Below are 26477 nucleotides of genomic sequence, written 5' to 3'. Positions count from 1 at the left end.
CAGGGCACAGGCTGGGGGGCCAGGAAGGTTCAGATGACCAGCTGTGTGGCTCTGGGCCAGTCCCTTGCCCTCTCTGAGCCTTGTAAAGTGGAAACAGCAAGGCCTGCTTCCAGGCTTCTTGTGAGAATTCAAGGAGGTGATTTGCATAAAACCCTGGGGATGGCCCCCGTCACATAAACACTCAAACAACAGCTGTAATTGATGGAGAAGGTAGAGCCTCAGAAACAGAGGGGGTCTCAGAATGATCTAGCCAAGAGTTGCCAAAATATCTCATATCCAAAATTTTGGCCATATTTGTATATTGTGTGCACTGTTGTTTATTTTAATACATATTTTAATATATTTTCTATAGATAAGCACACTTAAAAATTTAACTCCAGCATCATCCTAAGCAATAACATCACTACTCAAATAAAATAATGTTGGGGTAGATGCAGTTTCAACCTGCTTTTAGGAATATGAATCCTGTGTGATTCCAACCCCTGCAGAGGTCCTGTTATCACACTTTGAAGATGTGGCCTCTGATCGCAGGAGGGGGAGTCTGTGTCTGCCCCCTCACTATTCTGTCCACATCCATCACCCCAGCCACGGTGCGAGTCCTGACATAGCTCTGTCCCCGTCACTCCCTGATGGTTTTATCTTGACCACAGCACAGCAAAAAGTGCAAACTCCTTTGCCCAGATTCAATATTCCTCATCTCCAGCTTGACCAACATAGCAAGACCTTGTCTCTACCAAAAATAAAAATAGAAGTAAAAATAAGTTAGCCGGGTGTTGCGTGCCTGTGGTCCCAGCTATTCGGGAGACTGAGGAAGGAGGATCACTTGAGTGCCGGAGGTCCAGGCTGCAGTGAGCCATGATTGCACTATTGCACTCCAGCCTGAATGAAAGAGTGAGACCCTGTCTTTAAAAAAACAAACAGACAAACAAAAAACTCCTCATCCCTCCTAATTTCTTACCTCTGCCTACATCACAGAGCCCTAGGGATGTGGAGGGGGTACCTGCTGCTTCTGCCTGCCCGGCGTCTCTTCCCAAAGAGCTCCTCTATCTGAGCTGCCTCTAGTGGTTTGCCTGAGGCTGACTCCACCCCATGCTCCACAAAGTGGGCTCCTGACCCAGGCTTGGCCAATCAAAACACCCCATCTGTCTGACCACAGTGATTGCATCAGGGATGGATGTCAACCCAGGCAAGGCCAGTGAAAGCAGTCCTGAGATTTTTTTTCTAGAACTCTAGAAAACTGACACTTTTTTTGGTATCTTCTCAGAGCTTGTAGCCATCTTTGTCACCTCTTAGAGACAGCCTCCTTGAAAATGACAGCCATACTGAGAAATACAGGTCAGGAGTCCCCATGGCATCATGGGAGGTCCTGGATCCAGCCATATCTGATGTCCACCCTGTGGACTTCTCATTCCCATGAGCCAAAAACCACCTATGTTGCTTAATCATGTTGAATTCTATTTCTGTCACTTGCCACCAAAGATCCCTGACACAGTGGAGTTGAGAAAAGGGCTCAGAATTTGAAGCCAGAAGATCTTGAAGCAAATAGTAGCTCTTCTCTGGCTCTTTTATTCTCTGAACTCAGTTACCATCTCTGAAATGGAGGCAATAGTGCTCACTGCACCTGGCAGTGAAGAAGAGGCTGTGAGAAAGCAGATGTGGTAGTGCTTCATGGACTGTGAAGTGCTGTACCAGTGCACGGGTTTCCTGCCATTACTGGCTGACTGCCCTGAATTGCTCATCGTCTCCCCGGCAGCCCAGGCTTCGTCATGCATCTTTGCCTCTGCTGGAGCAGACTCCTGCCCTCCAACACCTTTCCCCTCCCATCCTCTCAACTCAACTTTCATGGTCCACGTGCTGTATCCCTGCAGCCACACTGGAGTGTTCCAGAACTCCTGCCACTAGCCTATTGCGTTTGAGGTTTTCACTGGTGCTACTATTAATTATCCACTTACTATTGATCTTTACCTTGCCTCCTATTTTTTACTCCAATAAACATGTCTCAAAAATATTATATCATGACCATCAGCAGATAACTGGCATGAAATAGGCAGTGTGCGCCATGCTGGTTAAGACACAGACTATGGAGCTGGCTGGTCTCAGTTCAAATCCCAGCTCTGCCACTTATAGGCTTTGTGGCCTTGGGCAGTTTGCTTAACCTTTCTGGGCCTCATCTGTAAAATGGGAGTAATGATAATCACAGCACCTGCCTCATAGGTCTTTGGGAGAATTAAATTAGTCAACATTTATAAAGCATTTAGAACAGTGCCTGGCATATAGCAGATATTATATAAGTGTTACTTAAACAAAACAATCAACTTACCATAAAACTAAATACAATACAACATAAAAACTAAATACAGGAAAAACAAAGGCAGTAATTGAATTTTAGTGACATGCTACTGCCTGCCTGAGAGTCCTAGAAACTGGAGATGTGGTTTGTCTTTGTTTAAAGTTAAGAAAGGGAGGCCGGGCACACTGGCTCATGCCTGTAATCCCAGCACTTTGGGAGGCCGAGGTGGGAGGATCATTTGAGGTCAGGAGTTCGAGACCAGCCTGGCCAACACGGCGAAACCCCATCTCTACTAAAAATACAAAAATTAGCCGGGTGTGATGGTGTGTGCCTATAATCCCAGCTACTCAGGTGGCTGAGACAGGAGAATTGCTTGAACCCAGGAAGAGGCAGAGGTTGCAGTGAGCAGAGATTACACCACTGTACTCCAGCCTGGGCAACAGAGCAAGACACTCTGTCTCAAAAAAAAAAAAAAAAAAAAACAACAACAAAAAAAGAGAGAGTAGTGTTTAAGATGCGATAGCACCAAATCGAGAATCTTGCCTCCTCCATCAGCAGGGCAAGTGATGAAAGGGCCTAACGCTTTCACTAGGGGATCCAGGGATATTTAACACTGTTTAAAATAAACTGCTCACTTCTGGGAAACATCAGCTTAAAAACACAGACTTTCTCCATCACTCCCTCCTCATGCTCCCACAGCACCAAGTGGGGCCTACCCTAATTCCACTGCCTTCTCTGCCCCGAATCCATCCCCTTTTGGGTCTTTGCACGCAGGCTGACCCCTGACGGCAACAGCACCTTATCCTCAGATACAGATCGGGCCACCATGTGTGTTTCCTACAAGGACAGAAGGTGTCTTAGGAGGCTTCCTGCTACAGGAGCCCCTTGATATGGTTTGGATATTTGTCCCACCCAAATCTCATGTTGAAATGTCATCCCCAATGTTGGAGGTGGGGCCCGGTGGGAGGTGATTGGATCATGGGGGCGGATTTCTCATGAATGGCTTAGTGCCATCCGCTTGGTGATGAGTGAGTTCACCTGAGATCTAATTGTTCAGAAGTGCGTGGTGCCTCCCCTTTCTCTTTTGCTCCAGCTGTCGCTATGTGATGTGTCTGCTTCTGCTTCACCTTCAGCCTTGAGTAAAGGCTCCCTGAGGGCCTCCTTACCAGAAGCCGAGCAGATGCTGGCAGCATGCTTGTACAGCCTGCAGAACCATGAGCCAATTAAACCTCTTTTCTTTATAAATTACCCAGTCTCAGGTATTGCTTTATGGCAATGCAAGAATGGCCTGACACACCGCTGCAGCACCCAACCTCTGCAGTCTCCTACGGAGGAGTGAAGTGCACCTGACTTGGAGTGTGCCAGGTCCCAGCTGTGTGTCTTTGGGCAAGTTCTCTAACCCCTCTGATTCTCTGTTTTCTCATCTATAAAATGGAGGTCATCAATCTTTGCTGCAGGTTTGTCATGAGCATTAAAAGTGTCATCGAACTTGAAGTCCTGTAGGTGCATTTATCCACCAGTTTCAGTGCTGAGAAATGTTTCCTGGAGTTGCTGTAATTCACCCTAAAAGTTGACCAAATTTCAGGAGATTCTGGGGAAATGGAGAAGCTTGGGGCAGGAAATTAGATTGAAGTGAGTGCTATGGAGAATATAAGGTGCTTAACTTCATGGTCAACGTGGTGGCTCATGCCTGTAATCCCAATACTTTGGGAGGCCGAGGTGGGTGGATCACCTGAGGTCAGGAGTTTGAGACCAGCCTGGCCAACATGGTGAAACCCATCTCTACTAAAAATACAAAAATTAGCCAGGTGTGGTGGTGGGCACCTGTAATCCCAGCTACTCTGGAGGCTGAGGCAGGAGAATTGCTTGAACCCAGGAGGTGGAGGTTGCAGTGAGCCGAGATTGCACCACTGCACTCCAGCCTGGGTGACAGAGCGAGACTCCATCTCAAAAAAAAGAAAAAGAAGAGAAAAGAAATACAAAGAAAAACCACAATGACATACCATTTTAATTTTGTCGGATTGGCAAAAACTGAAAGTCTGATGACATCACATATTGCTCAGGATATGATATAATAGGAACTCTCATTTATAGCCAGAGGAAATGTAAATTATTACAACTGGTCTGGTAAAAAGTTTGGCATGACCTAATAAAAGCGAACACATGCCCTACCTAAAACCCAGTAACTTCACTCTTATGTAAACTGGTAAAGAAATTCTTCCTGCATGTCTATAGCAGCATTGATTTTAATAGTGAAAAATTGGAAACAATCTAAATAGCCATCATCAGGAGAGTGAAAAAATAAATTGCAATACTGTCACTCAGTGTAAACATGAATCATTTACAGCCACACACAACAAAGTGAATGACTCTCACAAACAAAATTTGGAGTGAAAAAAGGAAGTTAGAGAACAGCATAAGCATAATAACACCATCGACACCACACTGAAAACCATACAAAATCATCCTATATATTGTTTAGGTAAGCATACCCATCATAAAAATATTTAAAAATTCATGGGGATAATAACATCAAATTTTGAATAGTGTGGAAAAGGAGGGGGTGTGAGAAGGAGGAATGTTCAAGGGTCTCGTCAGTTTGGTAAAGCTTTGTGAAGCTATCATGGGTGTTGATTATATTTTATGCCCTTTTGTATGTTCAAACTATTTCATACCACTTTAAATGTAAGTGAGGCTTAGTTTTGTAAAATAAAATATGGATGAGGGACTTCCACTTCTGGCTATAATGAAGTAGCTGTTGTCAGACTAATCCTCCCACTGAGGGCAACTACTAAGCAGAAAAAAAAAAAAAACTGCACAAGAGAGTGCCAAGTTATATAGTACTTAAGAGAGGAAAAATGCATTGAAATTCTGCATGCAATTTCCCCTCAAATCATGTGCAAAGTCATTGAAAATAAGTAGCATGCCAAGAAACTTAGCAAAAAAACACCTGCTAATAGTTGGGAAAACTAAGAAGGAATTTTCACAGTTTTACAAGCTGAGGGAAGAATTAGAGTTCAGGGCCTGGCAAAAAAAAAAGATGGGCCCTGGTGAGTACCCAGCTATTTAGAAAATACTATTCCTCGGGAATAAGGAAAAATTAGAAATAGTTCATTCTTGACTGCATCAAGGTGTAATCTGCTTATATGCTATATGTCTGCTAGAAGAAAATTTAAATTGATCTAGAAAAAGTTAGCTTCATCGAAAGCCTCTATACTTTTTATACATAATGTCCAACTTTCAGTTAAAATTACAAGGTAAACCAAAAAGCAGTATCAAATGATCAACAATGAAGATAAAATAGACAATAGAAAAGTTACTTAGGTGAATTGGAAAATGGCATTATCAGATATGATTTAAAATAACTATGATTAATGTGTTCAAAAATTCTACCAGAAATTTGGAACCTATTTAAAAAGTAGAAATCCTGGAACTGAAAAATATAATCACTGAAGTTTATAAGGACTGAAGAGATGGATTTGGCAACATACTAGCAACATCAGAAGAGAGGATTAGTAAACTGGAAGATTGGTCAATAGAAAATACCAAGATTGAAGCGTGCAGAGAAAAAAAGTTCAAAAATACAGAAAAGAGCAAAAGAGACATAGAAGACATTGTGAAACAATCTAACATACATGCATTTGCAATTAAGAAGCAGAAGAGAGAGAAAACAAGTAAGAAGAAATAGCAGTGATCTTAAAATTTTTTTCCAAACTAACAAAAGACATTAAGCCACAGATTTAAATAGCTCTACAAACCACAAATAGGATAAATACAAAGAAAACCACATCTAGGCATATCATAGAAAAACTATTTTAAAAAATAAAAGACAAAGATATGCAGTATGCAGAAAAAAAAAGACACTTCACCTTCAAGGAAGAAACAATAAGACTGGCAGGGGACTTTTTAACAAAATGATGGAAGACAGCAGACAATGGAACAACTTCTTTCAATGCTGAAATTTCAAAAGCCAACTTAGAATTTTATATCCAGAAAAAAATCTCTTAAAAAATAAAAGTAAGGTCAATATGATACGGACAGCTATAAAAATATTACAGTTAACGTCATACTTAATGGTAAAGAAATGAAAGCTTTGCTCCTAAGATCATGAACAAGACAAGTATGTTCACTCTTGTGACTTTTATAAAACATTTTACTAGAGGTTCTAGCCAAGGCAATTAGGTAAGGAAAAGAAATAAAAGACTTTCAGATTGGAAAGGAAGAAGTAAACCATTTCTCTTTGCAGATAATATGATCTTGTATATACAAAACTAAAGGAATTTACACCTAAAACGAACAAAAACCAATTAGAGCTAATAAACAAATTTAGCCTAGTTGTAGAATATAAGATTAATAGACACAAATAATGATATTTTATACACACTGGCAATAAATAATCTGAAGATGAAATTAAGAAAGTGATTTCATTTACAATAATACAAAACAGAACAAAATGGTTAAAGTAAATTTAACAAAATTCATTAGTTATGTTAATATGAGATGAATTTGTTTATTAGTGTGAGACTTGTGCAATAAAACCTACAAATGTTATTGAAATAAATTATAGAAAACCTAAATAAATGGAGGATATACCATGTTCATAGATTGGAAAGCAATGTTATCAAGATGACGCCTCAAATTGATCTACAGATTCAAAGTAATCTCTATAAAAAATCCCAGCTGGCTCTTTTTTTTTTTTTTTTTGCAGAAATTGACAAACTAGTCCTAAAATGTATAGGGAAATGTAAGGGACTAGAATAGCCAAAAAGATTTTGAGAAAGAACACAGTTGGAGGAGTCAAACTTCCTTATTTCAAAGCTTACTACAAAGTTACACTTATCAACACTGTGGTACTGACACATAGATGTACATATAGATCAATGGGATTGAACTGAGAGTTCAGAAAGAAGTGCATATATTTATGTTTAACCGATTCTTGATGAGGGTGCCAAAACAATTCAATGGGGGGAAAGAATAGTCTTTAAAACAAATGGTACCACACAAATGGATATCCACAATGCAATCTAATGAAGCTAGATTTCTACTTCACACCATATACAAAAATTTACTCAAAATAGATTAAAGACTAGATGTAAAAAGTAAAACTATTAAACTCTTAGAATAAACCTAGGTGTAAATCTTCATGACCTTGTATGAGACAATAATAGTTTTTTAAATATGACACAAAAGCATAAGTAAACAAAGAAAAAATAGATCTATTAAACTGTATCAAAATTTAAAATGTTTGTGCTTCAAAAAATACTATCAAGAAAGTAAAACTATAACATACAGCATGGGAAAAAAAGCATTTGCAAATCATGTATTTGTTAAAGGTCTGGTATTTAGAATATACAAAGAATTCTTGCAACTCAAGATCTAAAAGGCAAGAATTAAAATTTTAAATGGGCAAAAGATTTGGATAGACATTTCTCCAAAGAAGATATCCAAACAACAAACACATGAAAAGGTGGCCATTGACATTACTCTCTAGAGAGATGCAAATCAATAACATAATGAGATACCACTTCACATGCATTAGGATGGTAATAATAATAATCACAAGTGTGAATGAGGGGGCGGAGGGTGAGAATGTAAAATGGTGCAGCCACTGTGGAAAACAGTTTTGCAGTTCTTCAAAATGTTAAATACAGTCACGTGCTGCATAATGATATTTCAGTCAATGACAGACTGCATATACATAGGCGGGCCCATAGGACTATAATGAAGGTGAATAATTCCTATTGTCTAGTGACGTCATGACACAACACTTTACTCACGGGCTTGTGATGATGCTGGTGGAAACAAATTTACTGCACTGCCAGTCATATAAAAGTATAGCATATGCAGGGCTAGGTGCGGTGGCTCACGCCTGTAATCCCAGCACTTTGGGAGGCCGAGGCAGGCAGATCATTTGAGGTCAGGACTTCGAGACCAGTGTGACAAACATGGTGAAACCCCGTTTCAACTAAAAACACAAAAAACTTAGCCAGGTGTGGTGACACATGCCTGTAGTCCCAGCTACTCAGGAGGCTGAGGCAGGAGAATCACTTGAATGGGGAGGCAGAGGTAGCAGTGAGCCGAGATTGCGCCACTGCACTCCAGCCTGGACAACAGAGTGAGACTCCGTCTCAAAAAAAAAAAAAAAAGATAGCGTATACAATTATGTATTGTACATAATGCTTGATAATAATAATAATAATAATAAACTATGTTACTGGTGTAGTATATTTACTATACTATATCTTAAATCACTATTTTAGGGTGTGCTCCTTGTACTTACTAAAAAAAAAATGTTGGACAGGCACAGTGGCTTACGCCTGTAATCCCAGCACTTTGGGAGGCTGAGGCAGGCAGATCACTTGAGGTCAGGAGTTGGAAACCAGCCTGGCCAACATGGTGAAACCCCATCTCTACTAAAAATACAAAAATTAGCCAGGCACGGTGGTGTGTGCCTGTAATTCCAGCTATTCATGAGACTGAGGCACAAGAATTGCATGAACCCAGGAGGTGGAGGCTGCAGTGAGCCAAGATTGTGCCACTGCACTCCAGCCTGGGTGACAGAGTGAGACTCTTAAAAACAAACAAAACTGTTAACTTGTAAAACAGCCTCAGGCAGGTCCTTCAGGATGGATTCCGGAAGAAGGCATCATTATCATAGGAGATGCCAGCTCCATGTGTGTTTTTGCCACTGAAGACCCACCAGTGGGACAAAATATGGAGGTGGAAAATAGTCATATTGGTGATCTTGACCCTGTGTAGGCCTAGGCTAATGTGTCTGCCTGTGTCTTAGATTTTTTGTTTTTTTGTTTTCTGGGTTTTTTTGAGATGGAGTTTTGCTCTTGTTGCCTAGGCTAGAATGCAATGGCGTGGTGTCGGTTTTCCCAGGTTCAAGTGATTCTCCTGTCTCAGCCTCCCAAGCAGCTGGGATTACAGGCGCCCGCCACCATGCTTGGCCAATTTTGTATTTTTAGTAGAGATGGGGCTTTCACCATGTTGGCCAGGCTGGTCTCGAATTCCTGATTGCAGGTGATCCACCCTCCTTGGCCTCCCAAAGTGCTGGGATTACAGGCATGAGTCACCATGCCCCGCATGTCTTAGGTTTTAACAAAAAAAAATTTTTTTAAGTAAAAAGATAAAAAATAAAAAAATTTAAAATATAATATATAAAAAGGCTTTTAGAATAAGAATATAAAGAAAAAATATTTTGTATAGCTGTACAATGTGTTTGTGTCTTAAGTGTTAGTACAAGATGCACGAAAACACTTAAGTGTTATTACAATAAGATAACTGTTATTACAAAAGTGTTATTCAAAAAGTTTTAAAAAGTTAAAATGTTTATAAAGGAAAAATGTTGGCCGGGCGCAGTGGCTCATGCCTGTAATCCCAGCACTTTGGGAGGCCAAGGCGGGCAGATCACGAGGTCAGGAGATCAAGACTATCCTGGCTAACATGGTGAAACCCCGTCTCTACTAAAAATACAAAAAACATTAGCCGGGCGTGGTGGCGCACACCTGTAGTCCCAGCTACTCTGGAGGCTGAGGCAGGAGAATTGCCTGAACCTGGGAGGCGGAGGTTGCAGTGAGCTGAGATCGCGACACTGCACTCCAGCCTGGGTGACAGAGTGAGACTCTGTCTCAAAAAATGAAATAAAATAGGGCCGGGCGCAGTAGCTTACGCCTGTAATCCCAGCGCTTTGGAAGGCCGAGACGGGCGGATCACAAGGTCAGGAGATCGAGACCATCCTGGTTAACACGTGAAACCCCATCTCTACTAAAAATACAAGAAATTAGCCGGGCGCAGTGGCAGGAGCCTGTAGTCCCAGCTACTCGGGAGGCTGAGGCAGGAGAATGGCGTGAACCCGGGAGGCGGAGCTTGCAGTGAGCCGAGATCGCGCCACTGCACTCCAGCCTGGGCGATAGAGCGAGACTCCGTCTCAAAATAAAATAAAATAAAATAAAATAAAATAAAATAAAATAAAATAAAATAAAAAAGGAAAAATGTTACAGTAAGCTAAAGTTAATTTATTAATTTAAAAATTCAAATACATTTAGAGTAGCCTAAGAGTTCAGTGTTGATAAAGTTTACAGGAGTGTACAGCAGTGTCCTGGGCCTTCACATTCCCTCAGCACTTACTCACTGACACCCAGAGCAACTTCGAATCCTGCAAACTGCATTCATGGTATGTGCCCTACACAGGTGTGCCGTTTTTTCATATTTTATATCATGTTTTCACTGTACCTTTTCTATGTTTAGATACACAAATACTTACAATTGTGTTACAGTTGCCTACAGTATTCAGTACCGTATCATGCTGTGCAGGTTTGTAGCCAATTAGCAATAGGCTGTAAGATACAGCCTAGGTGTGTAGTAGGCTATACCACCTAGGTTTGTGTAAGTGCACTCTATGACGTTCACACAATGACAAAATTACCTAATGACACATTTCTCAGAATGTATCCTCGTCATTAAGCAATGTATGACTGTTTCCATATAACCAAGAAATTTCACACCTAGTTATATAGTGAAAAGAATTGACCAGATGCAGTAGCCCATGCCTGTAATCCCAACATACTGGGAGGCCAAGGCGGGAGGGTTGCTTGAGCCCAGGAGTTTGAGACTAGCCTGGGTAACATGGCAAGACCTCATCTCTACAAAAATTAAAATGAAAACATTTTCTGGGCATGGTGGTATGTACCTGTGGCCCCAGCTACTCAGGAGGCTAAGGTGGGAGGATCACTTGAGCCCAAGAGTTTGAGGCTACAGTGAGCTGTTTTCACACCATCGCACTCCAGCCTGGGTGACACAGAGTGTGACCCTGTCTCAAAAAAAAAAAAAAAAGAAAGAAAGAAAAGAAAAAGAAAAAAGAAAGAAAAAGGAAAGAAAACAATTGCGGATATATGTCCAGAAAGAAATGTACAAACCATTGTACATAAATGTTCACAGCAACATTATTCATAATACCAAAAAACTGGAAACAAGCAAAATTTCTATCAACTGGTGAATGGATAAAGAAATGTAGTATATCCATGCAGTAGAATGTTATTTAGCCATATAAGGGAATGAACTACTGATACGTGCTACAAAACGGATGAACTTTAAAAATTCATGCTAAAGTAAAGACACCAGACACAAAAGGCCTCATATTATATGACTCCGTATGTATGAAACGTCCAGCATTGGCAGATCCATAGAGACAGAAGGTAGGTTAGTGGTTGCCAGGAGCTGAGGCTGAGGGGCGGGGGGATAGAGAGTAATAGCAATGGATGTAGGTTTGTTTTTGGAGTGATGAAAATATAGAGTTAGTGGTGATGACTGCACAACTTTGTTGAATTGCACATCTTAAGGTACATTTTCAGTTTTGTGAATTACATCTGAAATACAGATTTTTGAAAATGAAGGCAAAATAAGGATTTTTTTTCAGACAAAAATAAGTAAGAGATTTTGTCATTGATAGACCTGCATCAAGAGATATACAACAGTGAGTTTTTCAGGTAAAAGAAAAATAATTCCAGATGGGAAGCAAGTTACTGTAGGGTGAAATGAAGGGCAACAGAAAGTACTCTAAATATATGAATTAGGCTGGGCGCGGTGGTTCACGCCTGTAATCCCAGCACTCTGGGAGGCCTAGGTGGGTGGATGATCTGAGGTCAGGAGTTCGAGATCAGCCTGGACAACATGGCAAAACCCAGTCTCTACTAAAAACACAAAAAATTAGCCAGGTGTGGTGGCGCAAACCTGCAGTGCAGGCTACTAGGGAGGCAGAGGCAGGAGAATCACTTGAATCTGGAAGGTGGAGCTTGCAGTGAGCTGCAACTCCAGCCTGGGTGAGAAAGTGAGACTCCAGCCTGGGTGAGAAAGTGAGACTCTGTATCAAAATAAATAAATAAATAAATAAATTACTATGATTTTTAATTTCTTAACATACTAATGATGTAAACTATATGCAGAATTAAAATACACGACCATGAAACCCCAAAGGTAAGAAGAGGTGAATAAAGTTAAAGAAGACTTTGTACAAGAGGACTTCAAATTGTACAAGAGGACTTCAAAAAGCTCATGGAAACATGGAATTAAAGATAACAATTAAAAAATAAACTCTATTTCTCAACATAAATTCAGTCAAGGTCAAGGCACTTTTGTAAGTGATGATACCAGGCACATAGTCCATCTCCAAAGAACTGGGGGGTCCTGGGAATGTAACCATGTCAATGCAGGCTTTTTTACATTATTAACTAAAGAAAAATGGGTGATCGTTAAAGATTGCTTAAGATTAGGAGACAAAAAGAAGTCAGAAGGAGCCAAACAGGACTTTAAGGTGGATGCCTAATTTCTCATGGAAGCTGTAAAATTGCCCTTATTTGATGAGAAGAATGAGCAGGAGCATTGCTATGGTGGAGGACTCTCTGGTGAAGCTTTCCTGCGCATTTTTCTGCTAAAGCTTTGGCTAATTTCCCCAAAACACTCTCATGATAAGCAGATGTTATCATTCTTTGGCTGTCCAGAAAGTCAACAAGTAAAATGCCTTGAGCATCCCAAAAACCTGTTGCCATGACCTTTGCTTTTCTTGACCGGTCTGCTTTTGTCTTGACTGAACCTCGTCTACCTCTTTGGAGCCACTGCTTTGTCTTCAGGATGAACTGGTAAAGCCATGTTTAATCTCCTGTTACAATTACGTGAGGAAATGCTTCTGAATCTTGATCCTATTAGTTTAAAATCTGCATGGAAGTTTCTGCCGTTGTCTGCAGCTGATCTGGACACAGTGGTTTGGCACCCAGTAAGTGGGAAGTTTGCTCAACTTTAATTTTTTGGTCAGAATTGTGTAACCTGAACTAATTGAGATGTCTATGGTGTTGGCTATTGTTTGGGCTGTTAATCGTTGGTCCTCTTCAGTTAGGGCATGAACAAGATGAATTTTTTCCTAACAAATTGATATGGATGATCGGCCACGGAGGGATTTATCTTTATCATTGATTTCGCCATTCTTCCACCCTAGTTGCACCATAAATTTGATGTTTGTTCCTGCTTCAATTTTAGCAGAATTCATGTTGCAATGATAGGGGCTTTTTTGCAAACAGACGCCTTATCCTTCTTAGTGCCTCAAACTAGATCCTGTTCAGACATGTTATAGCAAGTTAGTACAAGTTTATTTTGGTGCAGAAAAAAGTTTGAACTTCATGCGTAGTTTTTTCATAATTTGAATTTTCCATGAACTTTTGGAAGAATTCATATTAGGTAGATGCTAATAATAATAAGTATGCATGTTGTAATCTCTAAGATAAGCACAAAAAGAATATAAAAGAAAGTACAATGAACAAACTAATAGGAAAAATGGAATAATAATTTTTAAAACTTGATTTTCTAAAAACCAGAACAAAGAAGGAAGAATAGATAGGTCAAAAAAGAAAACAAATAGCAAGATGGTAGACATAATCCCAGACACATCAGTGCTTTCATTGATGTCTGAAATAAAAGGCAGTCTTAATACCAAAACTTGACATTAAAGGAAAGTAGAATTACAGGTCAATCTTTCCCATAAATAATCTAAAAAATATCGGAAACAAAATATTAACAAGTCAAATCTAATAATATGTATAAAAATAGATAACATATTATTATCACATTGGTTTATTTCAGGAATGTAAGGTTAGTATGACATTTAGAAACCATAATCAATTTCACCACATTAACTCAATAAACAAGAAAATTTATATTATCATTTAATAAGTTCAGAAAGCACATTTAATAAATCGCAACACCCATTCATGATTTTTAAAACCTGTCAGGAAAGCAGAAATAGAGGAGTCTTCTTTAATCTAATTACGATCACACACACACACACACACACACACTATACATAGCTAACATTATCCTTAATTGTGAAATATTGAACACTTCCTCACTGAGGTCAGGGCAAAAACAAAAACATCTTATACTAGAGGTGCTAATTAACATAATAAGGCAACAATAACAAACGTTTAATTTATAAAGATTAGAAAACTACGTGTTTAAGTTATATAAGAATTGAGGAACCAGAAAAGTCCACGATACTCAACAAATAAACTATTAGAATAATAATTGTTAAACAAAGAAGCTGAAGATGAGATCAATATAAAAATCTATTGTATTTCTAACAATCAGCAAAATTGACAAACCCTTAGTTAAACTAAGAAAAAAAGAGAGAAGACTCAAATTAACTAAAATCAGAAATGAAAGAGGAGACATTGTAACTATGTCACAGAGATAAAAAGGATTCTAAGAGACTACTATGAACAATTATATGCCAACAAATTGGATACTTCAAATAAATTAATAAATTCCTAGACATATACAACCTACCCAGACTGATCATGACAAAACAGAAAATCTAAGCAGACCTAAACTAGAAAGGAGATTGAATCAGTAATCGAAAACCTCCTAGAAAAATAAAAAAAGGCCAAGACCAAATGGCTTCACTAGAGAATGCTACCAAATACTTAAAGAATCAACACCAATTCATCCCTAACACTTCCAAAAAATTGAACAGTAGGGAACACTTCCAAACTCATTTTATGATGCCCCAGTACCAAAGCCAGACAAAGATGCAAGAAAACAAAACCATAGACCAGTACTCTTGATGAATACTGATGCAAAAATCCTCAACAAAATGCTAGCAAACCAAATTTAACAACACATTAAAAGGCTATACACCATGACCAAGTAGGATTTATCTGCAGAATTCAAGGATAGTTACAAAAATCAGATAAATGTAATACATGAAATTAACACAAAGAAGGACAAAAATCACATGGTCATCTCACCTGATGCAGAAAAAGTATTTGAAAAAATTCAATACTCTTTCATGATGAAGAAAACATTCAAGGAACTAGAAATAGAAATAAATTACCTCAACATAACAAAGGTTATATATAAAAAGCCCACAGTGAATATATTCAACAGTAAAAAACTGAAAGCTTTTCCTCTAAGATCAGGAACAAGGCATGGATGCCCACACTTGCCATTTCTATTCAACTGGAAGTTCTAGCCAGAGCAATTAGGTAAGAAAAAGAAATAAAAGGTATCCAAATTGGAAAGGAAGAAATGCAATTATCTCTGTTCACAGATTACATGATTTTATATGTAGGAAACCCTAAATATTAAAAAAATGGTTAGAACTAATACGTGAATTAAGCAAAGTTGCAGGATACAAAGTCAACACTCAAAACTCAGTTGCATTTTTTACATTAACAATGGACAATCCAAAAAGAAACGTAAGCAAAAAATTTCATTTACAATAGCATCAAAAAGAGAAAAGTACTTAGGAATAAACTTAGCCAAGGAGGAGAAAGACTTGTATAAAACATTTTTGAAGGAAATTAAAGAACACAGATAAGTGAAAAGACATCCCATGATCATGGATTGGAAGACTTAATATTGTTAAGATGACAATACTACTCACAGAAAACTGAATTTAATATAAACTCTATCAAAATCTCAATGACAGTTTTTGCAGAAATAAAAAAAGAATTCATCCTAAAATTCATATGGAACTTCAAGGGACCCTAAATAGCCAAAATAATCTTGAGAAAGAAGAACACTCTAAAAAAAAGAAGAAGAAGAAGGAGAAGGGAAGGAGAAGAAAGCTGGAGGCCTCACATTTCCTGATTTCAAAATGTATTTAAAAGCTACAGTAATCAATATAGTATGGTACTGGCATAAAGATAGATATACAGACCAATGGAACAGAATAGAGAGCCCAGAAATAAACCCTTGTGTGTATAGTCAAATGATCTACCAAGGCACTAAGTCTATACAAGAGGGAAAAGGAAGTTTGTTCAAGGAAATAGTGCTGGAAGAACCAAATATCCATATGCAAAAGAATGATGTTGGATCCTTATTTTACTCCATATGCAAACATTAACTCAAAATGGGTTAAAGACAAACATAAGGCCTGAAACTATAAAACTCCTAGAAGAAAACATATGGGAAAATCTTTGTGAAATTGGAATGGGCAATGATTTCTTGTATGTGATAACAAAAGCACAGGCAACAAAAGTAAAAATAGACATATGAGACTACATCAAACTTTAAAACTTCTGTTCAGCAGAGAAAATAATCAACAGAATCAAAAGGCAACCTATGGAATGGGACAAAATATTTGCAAACCATACAAGAGATATGGGGTTAATATCTAGAATATACAAAGAACTCCTACAACTCAATAACAACACAAAAACAAATAACTCAATTTAAAAATGGCCGGGTGTGGTGGCTCACACCTGTAATCCCAGCATTTTGGGAGGCCGAGGTGGGCGAATCACCTGAGGTCAGGAGTTCAAGACCAGCCTGGCCAAGATGGCGAAATCCCATCTCTACTAACAAATACAAAAATTAGCCAGGCATGGTGGCAGGCACCTGTAATTCCAGTTACTCAGGAGGCTGAGGCAGGAGAATTGCTTGAACCTGGGAGGCAGAGGTTGCAGTGAGCCAAGATCACACCACTGCACTCCAGCCTGGGCGACAGAGCAAGACTCTGTCTCAAAAAAAAAAAAAAAGGACAAAGGACATGAATAGACATTTCCCCAAAGAAGATCAGCAAATGCCCATTAAGCATATGAAAAGATGCTCAACATCACTAATCATCAGGGAAATACAAATTAAAACTACAACGAGATATCATCTTGCACTTGTTAGGATGGTCATTATAAAAAAAAAGAAAAGAACAAATGGTGGTGAAGATGTAGAGAATTGAAACCCTTGTGCACTTTTAGTGGGATTGTAAAATGATGCGAAACTTAAAAAAATTTTTTTAATTAAAAAAATAGAAATACCAGACATATATCCAAAAGAAATAAAAACAGCATCTCAAAGAGATATTTGCACACCTGTTTCTGCAGCATTATTTACAATAGCTAAGATGAGCAAGTAACCTAAATTTATTGATAGGCGAATGGATAAAGAAAATGTAGTACATACATAATGGAATATTATTCAGCCTTTAAAAAGGAGGAAGTCCTGTCATATGTTACGACATGGATGCTTCTTGAGGACATTCTGCAAAGTGAAATAAACCAATTGCAAAAAAACAAATACTGCATTGTATCACTTATATGATGTATGTAAAGTAATCAATCTCATAGAAACAGAAAGTGGAATGCTGCTTGCCATGGACTGGGGGAGGGAGAAATGAAGAGGTGTTTTTCAATGGGTATAGAGTTTCACCCATGCAATAGGAAAAAGTTCTAGAGATCTCTTGTAAACCAATGTGCATACAGTTTACAATATTGTACTGTACATCTAAAAATTGTTAAGGGTAAAAAAGATCTACTGGTTAATAAAATCCAAACCCAGGACACTATACTTTGCACTACAATATCCTCTCTTTTTAGATTAGCAAAGGAAAAGATCCATAAACATTACAAAAGCAAAGAAAGGCAGGAAGCCCTCAACTGGTGGTCAGTTGAAGTGGGCTGGGTTTGATAGCTATTTCTTTTAACATCTGGAACTTTAGCTTTAAAAAGTGTTAATAAAGTCATAAAGTATAAAAACTCATTATATTTCTGTACACTACAAACAGTCAAGAAATTTTAAAATTATGCCATTTACATCAGCATCAAAAAATCAAATATCCGAGAAGAAATCTAATGAAAGATGTGCAAGACTTTTTTTTTTTTTTTGAGATGGAGTCTTGCTCTGTCACTCAGCTCTGTCACTAGAGGCACAGTCTCTGCTCACTGCAACCTCCGCCTCCTGGGTTCAAGCAATTCTCCTGCCTCAGCCTCCCGAGTAGCTGGGATTACAAGCATGCACCACCACACTCAGCTAATTTTTGTATTTTTAGTGGAGACAGGGTTTCACCACACTGGCCAGGCTGGTCTCGAACTCCTGACCTCAAGAGATCCACCCACCTTGGCCTCCCAAAGTGCTGGGATTACAGGTGTCAGCCACTGCACCTAGTTGATGTACAAGACTTCTACACAGAAACCTACAAGACATTACTAAGAAAAATTAGAGAAAACATAAATAAGTGGTGGTACATACTATGTTCATGGATTGGAAAATTTAATATTTTAAGGATGCTAGTCCCCCCCAAATTGAAGTAAAGTTTCAGTAAAATCCAAAATTTCAAGAAAAAAATCCCCCGCAAGATTTTCTTTGGTGGAAATTGACAAGATAGTTCTAAAATTTATATAGAAATACAAAGGACCGAAAATAGTTTAGACAATTTTGAAGAAGAATGTCAAGATTTATAAAGTAATTTAGAAACTATGGCATTGTTGCAAGGAAAAACAAACTAACCAATGGAAAAGAACAGAAACAGTAGAAATAAACTCATGTATTCAACCACTTGATTTTCAGTAAGTCACCAGTGCAAGGCAGTGGAGAGAAAACATGATGTTTTCTTAAATGATGGTATATTAATTGAATATTCATATGGAAAAAGTAAACCTTGACCCCTACCTCACACCACACAGAAAAATAAACTACAGATAGACTGTAGACCTAAATGTGAAAGGTAAAACAGTAAATCATCTAGAAGAAAACACAGAATAATATTTTTATCACTTTATTGCAGGCAACACTTCTTAAACAGCACATAGAAAGTTCTGGTCATAAAGAAAGACTTATAAATAAACTTCATTAAAATTAAGATTTTTTTATTGATCAAAAGTTTCCATTAAGAGAATGGAAAAGAAACTGAAAGAGGAAAAGGGAACGAATTATACATATATATGTAAATTTATAATAAAATATAAATATAAAAATATTTATTTATAAATATATATTTATAAAATATAAATTATATACAATAAACATATATAATTTATTTTTATATATATATATGGAGAGAGAGAGAAATAAACACAAACAATTCCAAGTGCTGAAAAGGATACAGAGTAACTAAACTCTCTGTCTCTACTCAATATTCTGGTAAGAGTGTAAATTGACACAACCACTTTGGAAAACTTCTGCTGAGCAGAGACTCAACATTTCCATTTCCAAGTTATATAACCAAAGAGAAATGCAAGCATATGTGCACAAGCAGACATGTACCAGCATGTTCATAGCAGCCATTATTTACAACCTCCCCACACTGGAAAGAACCCAAGTTCTTGGTTTCCCTGTATCTTTTTTCTGTCACACGATTGAGGAATGGGATGCGTCTAGTTCCTCAAGTCGGCCATTCTCTGCAATGTGACCCAGGTAGGGACATGGAGCTGAAAGTGAAAGGTGGGTAGTGTGGTAAAAGTAAAATGGCCCTATTTCCTATAGGGATCACAAAGAAATGAGGTGGGCGAAGAGGGACTCCCCAGAAGTGCCAGGAACAGGAGCCAACAGGTCACCAGAAGAGGAAGTGTTAAGGCGGAGGGACTTCCCGAGAGGGAACACAGAAGAAAGAACTCCTAAAGTTATCCAGGGTCTTCAAGGACTTCTGCCCACCTGCTCTCCTGCTGGTCCTCCTCTCTGACCTTCCTGCTATAGCTACAGGGCTGTGGTTCCTCCAACTCCATTCTTACTCCAACCATGTCATTCCATGGCTCTCTGTTGTCCGCAAGAGAAAAACCCCAAATTCCTTGTCTGGTATTCAAGGCATTTCAGGATCTAGCCCCCAGTATTCATACTGGACTTCAGGCTCATCAGACCACTGACAGCCTCACCAACATGCTCCATTCACCTGGCTTGCACACCTGTGCATGTGCTGTTTTAGCCACGGAAACTATCTGCCCTTTTTGACTGACTGTTAGCCTCCTACTCAGTCTTCAAAATCCCATTCAAATGGCAGCTCCTCTGTCAATCTTTGACCTCTCCAAAGAGCATGAGTCACTCCTTCCTCTGGGGTCCACCCTCCACATAGTACATAGCTCATGGTGTTTTCATCTATATTCTGGGCACCATCTAGGCAGGGACAGTGTGTTTCTTTGTTACTGCTGAATCCCCAGTAACTAACCAGTGCCTACAGTGGGTGCTCAAAACATTTGCTACATGAGTGACTAAATGAAAGAGAATGCTTTCTATGGAAACGAATTGTGAACAAACATTATCCTCAATGTTAAGACCTATGTAGACCGTACACTCCAAAGTTAAATCTTACCCTTTTTGACCCATTTTTCTGGAGCTTAGGGGATTGAGAGCCTTATGTATTTGGTGAGGATACGTTTTTTGTTGTTGTTTGTTTTGTTTTGTTTTTGAGATGGAGTCTTGCTCTGTTGCCCATGCTGGAGTGCAGTGGCACGATCTTGGCTCACTGCAACCTCCGCCTCCCGGGTTCAAGTGAGTCTCCTGCCTCAGCCTCCCAAGTAGCTGGGATTACAGGCATGGGCTACCAAGCTTGGCTAACTTTGTATTTTTAGTAGAGACAGGGTTTCACCATGTTGGTCAGGCTGGTCTCAAACTCCTGACCTCAGGTGATCCACCCTCCTTGGCCTCCCAAAATACTGGGATTACAGGCATGAGCCACCGCACCTGGCCGAGGATAAAAGCTTTAATGCTTCAATCTTTTTTTCCTGCATCAGGGCCTTTGGACATGCCTTTCCCTCTGCCTAGAATGCTTTTCCCCCAGCTTCTTTCCTTTCTCATCCTCAGGTTTCAAGTTCAGTGTTGCCTCTTCAAAGAGGCAACCCTATCTGAACTGGGTCTACGCCACAGATCTCTGTACCCCACATCCCCTAGTTTGTCTCCTTCATAGCAGGTGTAATATGAGGAATCGTTTTGTAAATGTCTCTGTGTATGTGTTTGTAACTTGTTTCTGTACTGAAGCATGAGCTCTCAGAGGCTGGGTAATTGACCTATTTTGTTCAGCACAGTATCCCTAGTGCAGAGAAGGGGACCTGTAGGTGCCCAATAAGTAGCTGAAGAAGAATGTTAAGTGAATGAATGAATGAGGCTAAAAATGGAGACAGCCCCTAAGAGGTCCTGCTTTCCTCATTAGCTTCCTCACTGTCCCCAGAAACTCCCCCCAAACCCACCTCAGGCAACATCTTCTGCTCCCAGAGTGTGAATAATCATGACTAATGTCATCAGATTAGTAACAAGGAACTTTCAGAGAAGGACAGTGGGCTGCCCAGGGTCACACAGCAAGTTCTCATCTCAGTGGGTTCTCAGGCTGGGGAAGAACTAGCCCAGTGGCCCTGGGTCAGAAAGCAGACTCTGCCACTCACTCACAGTGGGAACTTGGCCATATCTCTGCCTTTCTTTGAGCCTCAGCTTTCCTCATCTGTGGAATGGGGGCAGCAGGCTTAGCCTGGATGAGGAGTGTGAGGCAGGTTAGTGTGGTTAGTATTAGGTGTGTGGTTAGTGTTAGTTGCTTTTCATCTTTTTTTTTTTCGCCAGTGGCAAGGGGTGGGTTATGGGTGTCTGAAGGCAGGTATGTTGGGGACCTCAGGCTTACAGCTTAATCAGTAGAAGATGAAGGTGAGAGGAAGGGCCTTCCCCTCCCCAGCTCGTGCAACCTCTGAGGCTGTGCGGCCTCTCAGCCTATCTCTCTCTCCTAGCCAGGCAGCAAATCTCTATTAGCTCCAGCAATCTTTCCCTCCTGGCACTTCTTCCAGCCTGTGCAACCTCTCCTAGCTGTGGAGCATGAGGTCCCAGTCCTAGCACCCGCACCCCCCACTCCCCACCCCCGCTGCCTGTGCAACCTCTATCTCCCTGCAAGCCCTGCCATCCTCTGCAGCCTTGCCCAAACCTTGCAACCTCTCAGCCTCTGCAGCCGGATCTCACTCCAGCTCCATTTCCTCCAGCCCAGGAGGGGCCGCTTGTAGAACAGTGAAAGGAGGCTTTGAACTATGCCACGAGGTGGAGCGGAGCTGGCCACCCACCGTCTCTCTCCCCTCAGTTCCCAGCAGCCCCCATCAGCCCGCCCTGGCCCTGGCCAAAGTGGACTGGTGTTACTGATTCATTCTGGGGAAAGTTGGCAAGCCCTCGTCCTAGTCAAGCCCACTTGGCAGATGGGGAAAGGAGGCCCAGAGAGGCCCAGGGCCTTGTCCTGTTCACACAGTGGGGGATGGCAGGGGCCTGGGCTAGGACCCGGGCTGGTGCACTTGCCCCAACTCCCTGGGGACAATTCAGGGCAGGGGTCGGGGTGGCCAGATCCTTCCTGTGGGCTGCAGAGATCAGCAGGCTGGGTTCCTGATGCAGATGTCCTGGGCAGTCGGGGGCCCTCCTTGGGGCCCCTGCCCCCCAGCCCGGGGAATATTCTCAGGTCGTTTCAGAAGTTCCAAGTTTACTCAGAGGTCTCATTTGAGCTGTCATGAAAAGTCCCTTTGGCCTGGGGCCAGGGCAGGGAGTGGGGGCGGTGGCACCTGTGAGCCAGGGGTGGGGGTGGGTTCCTCCCATTGCCCCCTCTCCCTCCCCTTCACGTGTCCAGGGGCTCCGGAGGGCAGGGAAGGAGGGCATGTGAGGAAGGGGCTGCGAGGGCAAGAAGACCCTCTTCCTGGAGGAAGCATCTGTTCCCCTCTTTTCACTGCTCCCTTCTAGACGGTTCCCTGAGTGACCCTAGAAAAACCCCCACCCTGCTCTGAACTTCAGTTTCCCCATCTGTAAAAGGGGGGAAGCAGAATCATCGTAAGAGCTCTCATTTACTGAGGTCTCATATATGCCGATATGACCAATAATATTTATTATTTTTTTATCTGTATTTTCATAGCTAAAAGCAAAGAGCTCTTACATATTTAAAGTAAAACATAGGCCGGTCACGGTGGCTCATGTCTATAATCCCAGCACTTTGAGAGACTGAGACAGGCAGATCACTTGGGCCCAGGAGTTCAAGACCAGCCTGGCCAACATGGTGAAACCCCGTCTCCACTAAAAATACAAAAATTAGCCAGGTGTGGTGGCAGGTGCCAGTAGTCCCAGCTACTCGGGAGGCTGAGGCAGGAGAATCGCTTGAACCTGGGAGATGGAGGTTGCAGTGAGTTGAGATTGCACCACCGCACTCCAGCCTGGGCAACAGAGCAAGACTCTGTCTCAAAAAAGAATTAAAAAAAAAAAAAAGTAAAACATGATAGCGGGCACTTCTCATGAGCCATCTGTGCCCAGCTCTTTTGCCTTCCTCATCACACTAGCTCTCTCTGTGTACCCCAGAGCTTCAGGACCTAGGGAGGTGCCTGGGCCATGGTAGATGTTCCATAAAGAATAGGTTGAGTAAATCCTCACCACAGACCTAAGACAGGCATTCTTATTCCTATTTCCACTCTTACAGATGCAGCAACTGAGCTGCAGAAAGGTTAAGTGGCTTCCTCAAGGTCACACAGGTACTAAGCGGTGGAGCTGGGACTTGAACCCAGGTCTGGCCAGTTCCACAGCTCAAAGTCACAGGGGGTGGTGTGCTGGGAAGCCAGTTCCAGTGCCCCCATCTAACCGCGGGCACCCCTTCCTAGTTGTGTGGAGAAGGCCCCTGTGCCTGCCTGTGAGGATGCTGAAGGCGCTAGCTTCCCTCTCTGGCTGTGGAAGGAATGGATACCCCGTTCCTTTCATTCATTTATTTATCAGGCACCTGGGTTGTCCTGATGCTACAAAGAGGTGGGTTCCTCCCAGAACTTCTGGTGGCTGGCTTTCTCTTGAATGGGCCTCCTCCTCCGGTATCCACCCCCTACTCTACTGCCCACAAGCCCCTTACTGGCTCTAACCCCCACCTCCCAGTTTCTTCTCCTAGCCGGAAACCAGGATCGCTGGGCAGTGGGAGCCTGCAGTCTGAGCTCAGGGCTGTCTTTGCCTTGCTCTCCCCACCTCTCCTGGTCCTGGATTCTGCCTCCTCCTATCACAAGAGCTTTTAGCTACCTCCACTGTGGGACTGAGTAAGGATCCGGACACCCTCCTGGCAGAGGAGCGGGCAGGACAGGGGCATCGCTGAGCCCACGGTGGGGAGCAGGTGAGCAGGGCCTCTCCTCTGGGGGTTGCCTGTCCTCGTGGGAATGAATACTCAGCCATCCCCATCCAATGCTGCTTCCCAGAAGCTACCCAGGCCCACAAGTCTTGTTTTCATGTTATTCTATCTAGCAGGTGGTGGCCTTGTCCTACAGACTGGCATTCAATCCCAGCTCCATGTCATCTGGTCACAGTTAACCTGGGGCAAGGTTGTCCCCACTAAGCCTCACTCTTGTCATCTGTGAAATGGGCTGAATGAGGCTGCCCGCTTCACCTGTTGAGGACTATGGGAGATCCTTAAGTGCCTACAACATGGTGAGTTGGCACTGGGGTCACCAGAGCCAGGTGGCTGGCCAGGCAGGACCACAGCAGCCTGAGTGTGTCGCTCCCCCTCTGTCACTCTTGGAGTCGGGCCCGTCTCCATGGGCTCAAAGCTTCTCATGCCACAAACTGTCTTCCTCAAAGGAAAAGGGCCATTAGGAGCACAGCTTTCACCCTGTTCGGCCCTGAGGCCCCCACAACTAGCTCCACCAGGATGGGGGTACCTTGGTCCCCATTTCATAGATGAGAAAACCATGGCTTCTCGAGGCTAGAAGCAGAGAGACTTGCCCAAGTTCACCGAGTGAGGAAGGCGCGTGGCCGGGTTTTGACCTGGCAGGTTTTCCCCGACTCCACCATGTGCTTCTGAAAGCCCCACTCTCCCACCAGGGAATCACAGATGTCCTCCTCGCAGCAGCCTCCTGACTTTGAATGTCCCGCACCTGGTCTTCTGCCTTTACTGAGCAGAGACGTCATTCCTGCGGCAAGTCCTAAGTTCCCGCTCCCCAGGGCTCCTCCACCAGGAATGTTCTTCCTTTCCCATCCTTCAAGGCTCAGCCTCCACTGACCTCCCCACCCTCCTCTCCTCCACATGCACAGGGAACTGGGTTGGCCTCTTACCATCCGACCCGTTCCCCGTGCTTCATGAGAAAGATGCAGCGACAGCTCATGGGGTCACCTGGCTTGACTGCCCGACCTGCTACGTCCCAGTTGAGTCACCGAGGGAAAATCACTCTACCTCTCGCAGCCTCATTGCCTCATCTGCGAAATGGGCACACCAGCCCTTGTTTTGAATGACTGGGTGCAATCAAGGTGGTAAGACATAGAAACTGACACAGAATGGGTCCCATCAGGCTCTACACCCATGCCCGTCACCTCCCGGCTCAGCCGCCCAGAATCGGGTGATTGACATGTTATGTTTGGCTTGAAACTGGCTTTCCTTCCCCAGCCCGCTACATTTTGGAGGCTGGTTTTCAAGATAGAGGGTCGTCTCAGCCACATCCCTGCTGCTGGGCCCCTAAGCTGTGCTGAACAAGAGACCCCAACCTCAATTCTGCCCAGCCTCACTGCATGAACCTTCTTTGCCTCAGTGTCCCCAATTGTGACTTGGGCGCAGTCCTCCGAGGCCTCCCACTGTGACACTAGATGCAGCAGGCAGGGAACAGTCCCTCCTAGGCAGAGAAGGCACCCTGGTCCCAGCAGAAAACCAGGGCTGGAATTACCTTCTGTTTCGGCTTCTTTCTCAGAAATCCATTCCGTGTGCTGGGGGCAGTCTGATGGGCTTCTGGGGGTGGCAGCCGGGTTCAGCGTGGGGGTGACAGATGAGGGTCTGAGAAAGCAGGCAGAGGCCTGGGGTGAGAATCCACACCCAGCCCGAGTCACCAATCAGGCTGTCATAAGACCTGTCACTCTGATGACGGGCAGCTGGGCCTCCAGGCAGGTGTCCCACAGAGCAGCAGACAGAGGAAGGAGACGGCAAGGCAGGTACCAGGCGGCCGCAGCAGGGATGCAGGGGCCGCAGACAGACAGACACAGCTGCGTGGCTGTCAGCCACACTCAGGGAGAGGCAGGCAGAGGGCCAGACGCAGAGCTTACGGTCACTCAGCAGAGAGACGCCAGTGGGTCTGTCCGAGGCCGCTGGCTGCCACCCAGCCGCATGTGCAGAGTGGGGAGGAAGAGGAGGATGTGGTGAGCCGCTCCCCGCCAGCCCCGCCCACCCGCAGCTGGGCTCCTCCTGGGAGGGAGTGAGAAAGAGGTGGGAGGGGGCCCAGCCCCACAGCAGGCACTCACTGTCACCAAAGGTCACCTGCAAGTAAGACATTTGGGGCCATCGGGGTGACACTTCCCTCTTAGGGACCTGTGACATCATCCCCACAGGCCTCTCAGTCATAACCCATGAGGCAGGCAGTGCCTCCTGGAGCCACCACATTGCACAGATGTGGAAACTGAGGCCAGAGGTGTGAAGATGTGGCACAGTTTCACCCGTGGACCCGGAGTCCTCATTGGCCGAGTCCAGTCCCTCAGCACA

General features: G+C 42.5%; 1 protein-coding gene across 2 annotated transcripts in view; it reads right to left on the bottom strand.

The window, feature by feature from the left end:
* Nucleotides 1-26116, bottom strand: part of IL21R (interleukin 21 receptor) — a 46863-nt gene extending 20747 nt beyond the window's left edge. The window contains exon 1 of one of the 2 annotated variants that reach the window (XM_003807762.5): nucleotides 25672-26116. The gene's annotated coding sequence lies outside the window, so the exon portion shown is untranslated. Of the gene's footprint in view, nucleotides 1-958; nucleotides 1072-25671 lie in introns of those variants that run through there. The other variant, XM_003807764.4, reaches the window with a different exon arrangement.
* Between the last annotated feature and the right edge of the window lie 361 nt (nucleotides 26117-26477).

The sequence above is a fragment of the Pan paniscus genome, chromosome 18, assembly GCF_029289425.2.
Source record: "Pan paniscus chromosome 18, NHGRI_mPanPan1-v2.0_pri, whole genome shotgun sequence".
NCBI lineage: Eukaryota > Metazoa > Chordata > Mammalia > Primates > Hominidae > Pan > Pan paniscus.
This window is presented reverse-complemented; position numbering and strand designations above follow the sequence as displayed.